This window comes from Triticum dicoccoides, chromosome 1A (assembly GCF_002162155.2).
Source record: "Triticum dicoccoides isolate Atlit2015 ecotype Zavitan chromosome 1A, WEW_v2.0, whole genome shotgun sequence".
NCBI classification, from domain to species: domain Eukaryota; kingdom Viridiplantae; phylum Streptophyta; class Magnoliopsida; order Poales; family Poaceae; genus Triticum; species Triticum dicoccoides.
Genome location: NC_041380.1, coordinates 194,462,133 through 194,472,869, shown reverse-complemented (window position 1 = coordinate 194,472,869; position 10,737 = coordinate 194,462,133).

Here is a 10,737-nt window from a genome sequence, read left to right as displayed (position 1 = left end):
CGCCCAACGTGATAGTAACATCTGGGACACATGTATTAGCTGTCATTTGCTTGTCCAGTGACACGACTTGCAAGGAACTTTGCAGATACTGATAATCGCACTCATACTTTGATGCAAAAGGTTTGGAAATGAAACAATGCGATGCATCAGTGTCAAAAAGAACTCTTGCAGGAATATCGTTAACAGGAAGGTTACCCATGATGACATCTGACGAGTCCTCTGCCTGAGCTGCATTCACCATGTTGACCTTGGCGTACTTGGGATTATGCTTGACCACAGCTGTACTTGCCGATCTCACAGGAGGAGGAGGGAGACGCCTCTGATTGAAACACTTGTTGGCATAGTGACCCTTCTGTTGGCACTTGTTGCACGTGACCTCTGAAAGCGGACGGTGATACGGAGCACTCGATCTTGGAGCTTGAGACGAAGTCTTGTTCTGAAAGCCAGGGTTGGGTGGGAAGATCCACTGCCACCTTTGCTCTTCTGCTGATACAGCTGACGGAACGGAGGAGGAGGAAGCCAATACTTCTGCTGCTTGGCCACTTGAGTAGAGGAAGAAGGAGTAGCATCTCTGACTCGCTTCTTGGAAGCATCACACTTCAGTTGAGCAGCCTCTTGCTTCAATGCCATGTTGTAGAACTCATTGTACCTCCTGGGCTCAAAGAGAACGAGAGCTAGCTGGATTTCTTCTCTGAGACCACCCCTGAACTAATATATCATGCTCTTCTCGTCAGGAACGTCCTGCTTAGCAAAGCGGGCGAGCTTCTGAAACAACTTGTTGTAGTCATAGACAGACAAAGAGCCTTGCTTCAGGTTGCGGAATTCCTCACGCTTTCTTTCAACCACGCTCTGAGGAATATGATGAGCTTTGAAGTCTTGACGGAATTCATCCCAGGTAATCACATGGCCTCCTTTGGAATCTCTGTACTGCTGGAACCATTCTGCAGCTTGGTCTTTGAGTTGGAAGGAAGCAAACTTGACAAAGTCCTCAGGCCTGACGTTACTGCACTCAAAATGCTTGCACAAGTCCACGAGCCAATCATCAACATCAGTTGCCTCAGCACAATTGCTGAAGGTCTTTGGCTGGTTAGCAAGGAACTGGTTGAGTGTAGCAAAGTGACTCTGATTGTTGCCTTGGTTGCCTTGGTTCGCTTGGTTCGCTTGGTTGCACTCTTGAAGATTTTGCATGATCAACTGCGTGTTTGCATTGGTAGCGGCCATCACAGCTTGCCATGACTCCGGAGGAGGAGGTGGTGGTGGCGGATCAGGATTTGGAGTCGTGCGCGTTGGAGGAGCCATCCTGAAGAGGTTGACATCCATTAGCACATTGACAGATAAGATTGAAGCTGAATCAAGCGGGTTGAAATTGCAACATATAGTCTTCACATCCGAACAAAATGAACGAATGCATTCCAATTGAAATGGTCACATATCCATAAATTGAGAAGCCACTTAGAATTTAGGTAGAGGAATAAAATCAACAAGGTACGGAACAAGAATGAATACTCGGTAAGGATCACCCAATCTCAAACCAAATATCCGTGGAAGAAGAACTAGAACTACAAGAATTCCCACCTATGAAACTCCCAAACCTTTCCGGTTATGCAATCAGGTGTTGGGGATACAGGGGAAGCATAATATCTCACCCAAATCTAGAAGATCCTACATCCAGCTGTATCCATCCTTCAACACATAACCGAGAAAAACTTTGGAAACCATCTACCTCAACCTTCAAAAAGCATTCGTTATACAAGTTATGGCAATACTCCCGAACTCCCGCCCCAGTACTAGGTGGCATCGAGGTTATCTCACTAACAACTGCATAAAAGAGATTTTCGATGTCGGCGAACTAAACTCAGGTATTCCAGAACTGCAACGATAAAATTGTGACGACAACACCTCGGAGCTCAACTCCTCGGGACACTGCCACAACCCCTAAATGACCGGAGGCACCAAAAACAATGTTCTCGTCACAAAACCATCGGAACGATTCCAAGATACCCGCGTGATCCTAATTTTTTTTAGTGAAATTTGAGAAGAGAAGAGTCAAAACTCTACGTCAGGATGCCTTACCAGAGCGATGAAGGGACTGGGGAGTAAAAAGAATTCCTAAACTCTCTGATATATAATTCCTAAATGACTCAAAACATTTTTCTAGACTCAACAACGGCTGCTAATTCGATCAAGCAGTGGGGGCTCCTAAGGTCGGGGAAGGCTCTGATTACCAACTTGTAACGCCCTCGATGCGGCTATATCTCCTACGTGTTGAAGCATGACTTAGAGGCATAACCGCATTGAAAGCAATATCGCAAGTAAGGCAATCTTCACAACATCCCATGTAAATAGATAATAAAAGGGAAGGTACATAGTTGGCTTACACTCACCATGTCAAACAAAGTACATAAATAGCATTACATCATCCAATCACTCATGGTCCGACTATGGTACCAAAATAAAAGATCAACCCAACAAGCGACATGGTCCCGATCGCCCCAACTAGGAACCACTACTGATCATCAGGGAAAGACACATAGTAACGGCCAGAGTCTTCGTCGAACTCCCACTTGAGCTCAAGCGTGTCATCTGGAACAAAGTCATCAGGACCTGCATCTGGTTAGGAAGTAATCTGTGAGCCACAGGGACTCAGCACTCTCGCACCCTCGCGATCAAGACTATTTAAGCTTATAGGTAAAGGCAAGGTAATATGTGGAGCTGCAGCAAGCGACTAGCATATATGGTGGCTAACCTGTTCGCAAAAGAGAGCGAGAAGATAAGGCAAAGCACGAACGAAGAACTAGAGAACAGACTACAGCAAGCATTACTCCAACACCGTGTTCACTTCCCGGACCCCGCCGAGAAGAGACCATCACGGTAACACAAACAGTTGATTCATTTTAATTAAGTTAAGGTTCAAGTTATCTACAACTGGACATTAACAAATTCCCATCTGCCCATAACCGCTGGCACGGCTTTCGAAAGTTCAAATCCCTGCAGGAGAGTCCCAACTTAGCCCATGACAAGCTCTCACGGTCAACGAAGGATAAACCTTCTCCCGAGACATTCTGATCAGACTCGGTATCCCGGTTCTACAAGACAACTTCGACAAGTTAAGACAAATCCAGCAACACCGCCCGAATGTGTCGACAAATCCTGATAGGAGCTGCACATACCTCGTTCTCAGGGAACACTCAGATGAGAGCTCCATACAACTAAAACCAAACCTCGAGTTTCCCCGAGGGGGCGCTGCACAGGACTCTATTTTGGACCAACACTCAGAGGAGCACTGGCCCGGGGCGGGGGGTTAAAATAAGATGACCCTTGGGCTCCGGAAACCCAAGGGAAAAAGAGGCTAGGTGGCAAATGGTAAAACCAAGGTTGGGCATTGCTGGAAGAGTTTTATTCAAGGCTATTTGTCAAGGGGTTCCCATTATCACCCAACCGCGTAAGGAACGCAAAATCTGGGAACATAACACCGATATGACGGAAATTAGGGCAGCAAGAGTGGAACAAAACACTAGGCAAAAGGCCGAGCCTTCCACCCAGTACCAAGTATATAGATGTGTTGACACACGAACACGTCACGTGTACCCTCGACGCCGGGGGTGATACACCGCAGCTCATGTCGAAGGAGACCCGACCAACAGCGCGATACGCAAGACAGTCGACGGGCGCTTTTGTAGACCTGAAAACCCCACACCCCCGGGAGGGACCCCGTCAGGGAGTGCAGCGGCTATGGGCTGCCCTAGGTCGATTCGCTCGCCCCTAGAGCCTCGGGATTCGCAGCTCTCAAACACGAAGAACAGCGAAGAACGAGATAGAAAAACGTTGGAGAGATAAAACGTAGATGAAAAAGTAGTATATTGATTTGTTTGATTGTGTGTTGTTCAATCGGCCGTCACCCCCAACATATATAAGAGGCGGCTGGACTTCCCGTACAAGTAGAGGATTCATCTAGGCTTTCCTTACAAGAAAAATTACATCAATTCACGCCCTCGAGTCCTAATTCTATTCCAACTCGGATTCAGTCTGAATCTGGCCCAAACTCTGTCTTCCTTCTTGCGCGGGCTGCCGGGCTTGCATATGATCTCCGATCGAGATGGCCCAAATATCAAACTTGTGCGCCTCGATGATACGAACAACTCTCATGTTGATCACTTTTTCAAATAAGGCCATCTTGAATACTTTTCGAGGTCATCTTTATCTTCCAGTCGGACTCAGTCTTGCAGTAGACTGGATTATCCGAGTCTCCTAGTGAATTTGTAGGCTATATATTATCTCTGATGATGATGACTCCAAAATCAAAGTTTACCGTCTTGATGATACGCAAAACTTTTGTATTGAACACTTCTTCATCCAAGGTCATTTTGATAAACTTTCAAGCACATGTTCAATTTCACTCGGACTTGAGCTCATCCACTCGGATATTAGATACTTTCACTCGGATCGTCCGATTGGACTTTTTCACACCGAAGACAATCTTTCACTCGGATGACTATATTTCCACTCGGATGACTATATTTCCACTCAGAAGGCACTATCATATTCACTCGGATGACTATATTTCCACTCGGAAGGCACTATCTTGTTCAATCGGCAAGTTTTCGTCCCGCTGGCAATCTTTTCACTCGGAATATTTTCACCTGGACGACAATTTCACTCGGATGATCATATTTTCACTCGGATGACTATATTTCCACTTGGATAATAATAAGTTCATCCGGTCAGCAAACTTTCACTCGACCGTAAAATTTCACTCGACCGTAAACTTTCACTCATATGGTAAACTTTTCACTCGGATTTCCGACTGAAAACATAGCCCGATCTTGATTTGTCTCTCCAGGGCTCATATGATCTCGTATTGAGACGAATTATATATGAAAATCGATCGGCTCGACGAGACGAAACTTTTCCATTTTGAAGGTTTTTCGATTCAAGGCCGTATTGATGGCCGAATTACTCGCGCAACCTATCAGACAAGTATCTGGCACCTCGCGCCATATTTCCGTTGAGGTTCAGTCTGAAGTATATTGCCTCTAACTTTTGCATATGAACTCGGATTGAGATGATTTATATATCAAAATCAATTGCCTCGACGAGACGAAGACAATTCCTTAAGAGTGCTCCTTCATCTGAGGTCATCTTGAAGACATTATTGGCAAAAAACCACTCGGAACATTGAACTATGCCACTCGAAGTATAGTTTCGGTCCATAAGATAAAGTCGAATGAATATAACCGAAACATCAAAGTGGTTCCACTCGGTGACGTGAATATTTTTATGCTGAAAACTCATTCACTCGAGACCATCTTCATTGCAATCTGTATCTTGCCAAAATCAGGTGTCAACACATGCCCCCCTGTTTTTCAGCAAAGCTTGCACGCCGAAAAATAATATGCATAGTGTTTGTTCTAAGGACGATATCAACACTCCATCGGCCATTTATTTTTCTCAGGGCGATAATTATGTATCGTCCATGTTTGTTCTAAGGGCGATAATCGTATATCGGCCATTGCCCACTTAGGCTTCCTGCCACACACTCGGGTTGTACTTCTTCAAATATTTGCCATTGAGAGCTCGAGGTAACAATGCCCCTTGTATTGATTCCACCAAATATGAATTTCCGGGAAAAACTCTTGCAATTCTAAAAGGACCTTCCCAACTTGGAGACCACTTCCCGAATTTTCTATCTCTTGAACCAATCGGCAGAATCACTTTCCAAACGAGATCACCGACTTGAAAATTCTTCAACTTGACTTTCTTATTGTAAGCCCTTGCCACCCTCAACTTATCTCTCTCTATGGCATTCAAAGCAGCGAAACATTTATCAGCAACCTCATCAATGTTGTCCATCATCAAGTTATAGAAGTCTATTGCCGATAAATCATTTTGTTTGGCTATTCTCAAAGCATTCAAATTTACTTCCACCGGTAAAACAGCCTCCTGACCATATACTAGCTCATATGGAGTCACTTTCGTGGCACCATGCCTTGAGATTCTATGTGCCCATAATTCCTCAAACAACAAGTCATGCCATCTCCTTGGATTATCCTCAATCTTCTTCTTGATGAGCTTGATTAAAATTTTATTGCTAGACTCATCTTGTCCATTAGCTTGGGCATAATATGGAGAGGAATTGAGCAAATTTATGTTATAAGATTCGGCAAACTCTCTGACTTGGTGTGACATGAAAGATGAACCTTGATCTGTAGTTAACATTTCAGGAATACCGAATCTATGAATAATGTGCTCGGTTATGAATTGAATTACCTCCGTACGCGTCATGTTCTTGAGAGGTACTGCTTCAGACCATTTAGTGAAATAATTAGTTGCCACCAATACGAACCGATGCCCTTTTGAGGAAGATGGATGGATTTGTCCAATGAAATCTAAACCCCAACCTCTGAAAGGCCACGGTTTGATAATAGGATGTAACATAGCAGCAGGAGCCAATTGAATATCACCAAACTTTTGATAAGCTTCACACCCCTTATAATATCTGAAGCAATCATTAATCATAGTCGGCCAATAAAACCCAGCACGTCGCAATAACCATTTCATCTTGGGAGCCGACTGGTGAGTGCCACAAATACCTTCATGTACTTCTCCCACAGCAACTCTTGCCTGGTCCTCGTCCAAACACTTTAGAAGAACATCATCGACGGTTCGACGATAAAGACCATCATCTCTCATTGTATACTTGAAAGCCGTACGCCGAACATCCCTGTCCACCCTTTCACTCGGATTGCACAAGTAATCAACAATGGCCTTCCTCCAGTCGAGATTGTCACCTGCACTAGACTTTTTGTTTATGGCCGAATCAGTGGGTTCAAGTTCGGCCTCTCCCATATTGGCAAGACAAGACATCGGTCTTTGAGAGATATGAAACATGCCATGATCAACATGATATCCGGATGCTTGTTGTGCCAATTCATTTGCTTTCCAATTGTCATGTCTAGATATATGAGCAATGCTAAAGCAATCCAAAGTAGAAATTATATCTAGACATCTATCAAGATAAACATTAAGTGATTCGTCCAAACACTAAAAGACTTTGGATATTTGCTGCACCACTAGTAACGAATCACCATAAGCCTCAATATGTGTAGCACCTATAGCAAGTAACATCTCTAGGCCGAATAACAATGCTTCATATTCGGCTTGATTGTTTGTGCAAAAATATTCTAAGCGGCATGAGGCTTCAAAAAACAGCACCATGAGGAGATATATAAACAATACCAACACCTTGGCCATTGCTACAAACTGAACCATCAAAGTATAATCTCCATGGTACTAATGAAACAAGGTTCATAGCAACATCATGCTTGTTATTAATCCGATGTTCAACAATGAAATTAGCAACAATTTGGCCTTTCATGGATTTTAGAGATTCATAAGCCAAATCATATTCAATCAAAGCATAAGCCCACTTGCCAATTCTACCACTAAGAATTGGCCTATGCAACATGTATTTAATGACATCGGTTTGACAAGCTACTACACAAACACTCGGCACTAAATAATGTCTCAGTTTTGTGCAAGCATAATATAAGCATAGACATAATTTCTCAATAAATGTATACCTTGTCTCTGCGTCCAAGAAGCGGCGGCTCAAATAAGTGATGGCATGCTCTTTTCCTTCGGTCTCTTGAGTTAGAACAGCACCAATAACTCCTTCCTCTGCTGCAATGTAAAGTCTGAAGGGTTCCCTATGCTTGGGTGCTCTCATCACCGGAGGAGTGCACAAATAATTCTTGATCATATCAAATGCTTCTTGCTGTTTTGCCTCCCAAGTGAAATCAACATCATTCTTTAACCGAAGGATAGGAGTAAATGCATCAACTTTCCCTGATAGATTAGCTCTAAACCTTCTCAAATAATTGACCTTGCCAAGGAACTTTTGCATATCTCTCTTGCATGTTGGAGCCTCCACCTTCTGTATAGCCTCTATCTTTTTGGGATCAATCTCTATACCATCTTCATGAATAATGAAACCCAAAAACTTGCCGGCTGACACGCCGAAAGCACACTTCAAAGGATTCATTTTCAATCCATACTTTTTCATTCTTTCAAAAGCTAAACGAAAATCGGCCAAGTGAGATTCAAAAGCATCCGATTTGACAACAATATCATCAATATAAACTTCAAGTACGACACCGAGTAAATCATGAAAAATCAAATTTATAGCCCTTTGATACGTGGCGCCAGCATTTTTTAATCCGAATGTCATCACTGTCCACTCGAATAAACCAAGGAAACCAGGACATCGGAAAGCCGTTTTGTACATGTCCTCTTCGGCCATAAAAATTTGATTGTATCCGGCATTACCATCTAGAAAGCTAATAACCTTATGTCCAGAAGCATCATTAATAAGCATATCGGCTATTGGCATAGGATACTCATCTTTGGGTGTAGCCCTATTCAAATCTCTGAAATCAATGCACACCCTCAACTTGCCAGATCCTTTCTTCTCTACCGGGACAATGTTAGAAATCCACTCGGCATACCTGCAAGGTCGAATGAAATTATCTTCAAGCAGTCGACCGATCTCTTCCTTGATCCGGTCATATGTTTTTGGATTAAATTTTCTGGCCGACTGTTTATAAGGTCTAAAACCGGCCTTTATAGGCAACCGATGTTCCACTAGCTCTCGGCTTAACCCTGGCATCTCATGATATTCCCATGCAAAGCAACAAACATATTCTTTCAATAGCTCGATTAAGTTAGCCTTACAATCGGCTTTCAAATTTTTGTTTATAAATGTCGGTCGAGTGACTGAACCATCTCCAATATCTACCTCTTCTAACGGATCGGCTGATGTAAAACCATGTCCAAGTTTATCCATGTCATCCAACTCCTCTATAGACTCATACATATCCTTCTCATTGGACCGATACTTTACAAGACATTTTTGTAACCACTCGGAATTAGGATCCATTTAAACATATCATACCTTGGAGCCGATTGCATTCACTCAGCTTTAAAGAGACGGGCACAAAACCATTCTTGGTTGCGCTGAGAAAATCAAATTCTGACAAGTCACGTCCCGTCAAGCAAGTAGCATTGGGATGCTGCCAATCCACCGATGCATCGGCCAAAGCAACACAGGCCGAGTTATCCGCGTGAATAACTTCCACTTCATCATCAACCCACTGAATCAAAAACTGGTGCATAGTGGATGGCACGCACTGGTTTGCATGAACCCAATCGCGGCCTAGTATGACGTTGTAGTTACCTTGCACCTCAGTGACAAAGAATGCAGTAGCCAAACTTTTGCTTCTGACTGTAAGCTCTACATACATCACACCTTTGGCTTCAGTTTTCTCTTTGCCTTCAAATCCATTGAGCACCATATTGGTCTTCATCAATTCTTCATCAGGCAAACCCAATCTCTTGAAGACCGAATAGGGCATAAGATTTACCACAGCACCACCATCAACAAGCATCTGAGTGAGCGGCGACCCATTGATATGACCTCTGAGATATAATGGTTTAAGATGCGTTACTGGTTCTTTTGGCTTCTCGAATATTGCGTTTTTAGGGCCAAAATCCAGCTGAGCCACCTCCCCTTATTCATCTACAGCACGAAACTCAGCAGGTAAGTAGTACACCATATTGATATCCATACCTTCATGAACCGGCATAGACTCATAGTCCAACATATCAGCCTCCTCGTCGAGTGCATCCACCGATTCTGAAATTTGTCCGAGTGAAGGATAAGTAAGAAGTGTCGCAGACGATGTCATATCTGTTGCATCGTCCTCCTTTGGTGATGTAGGTATTGCTGTGATAGATGTAGAAGCTGCTGTATCTTGTATTTGTTTAGGCCTCCACACTTGTTTTGGTGGAACCATGGGTCGAGTGTCATTGAACAACTTATCCCTTTGTTTCTCGGCCTCCTGTTCTGCCATCTCTCGACTCCTTAACCTCTGTAGTTTCCTCTTTTGTGTCTTTTTAGCCCTGGAGGACACCACATCGGCTGAGTGTATTTAGGATCTCTCGTCTTTACCTGGCTGGTGCTTGCCTCATGGTCATTAGCCGAGTGCTTTGGCACGATAGCAAGTATCGGCTCAGTCAGATTGCTATGCACAATCAGCTGCTGTATGGCGAATGTTTTGGTGCCCAAGATAAGTGAGTCGGCATCCATTTTCTCCTTGCCTTTTCCCGACTCAACCGCTGCAACACTTGGTGATTTAACACGCCATTCTTTTTGACTTTCCAGATGCATGAAATTTCCACTCGGGCGCACCTTTTTACTCTGGTGGAATCCACTCGGATGAATATCACTCGGATGGAATTTAGTCGGATGGAATCTACTCGGCCACATTTTTTCACTCGGATAGCTTCCACCTGGGTGCATTCTTACACTCGGATAATTTCCATCCGGTCGCATGTTTTAACCAGCCGACCGATAGTTACCGATGTTCAGTCGGCCTCTATATGAATAGTTAAGTCGATCCCAAACATATTGCGTATGCTCTTCTGGAAATGGCACCCTCGGTCCATCGGTTTCATATACTGACTGAACATATCAGCTGATGGTGACCTTGGTCGCTTCAGATGAGTCGGCCGATTAAAGCTAGAACCGGCCGACTAGTTGGTGTACTTGGACAGCAACATATCAAAAGTTGGCTTGATCCGCTTGCGTTGTACTTTAACTTCATTCCTTTTCCACTTGCCAATTTCTGGACTCTTGGGCTTGACAAATCTCACACGAGCATTTTCTTGCACTTGCAGTTG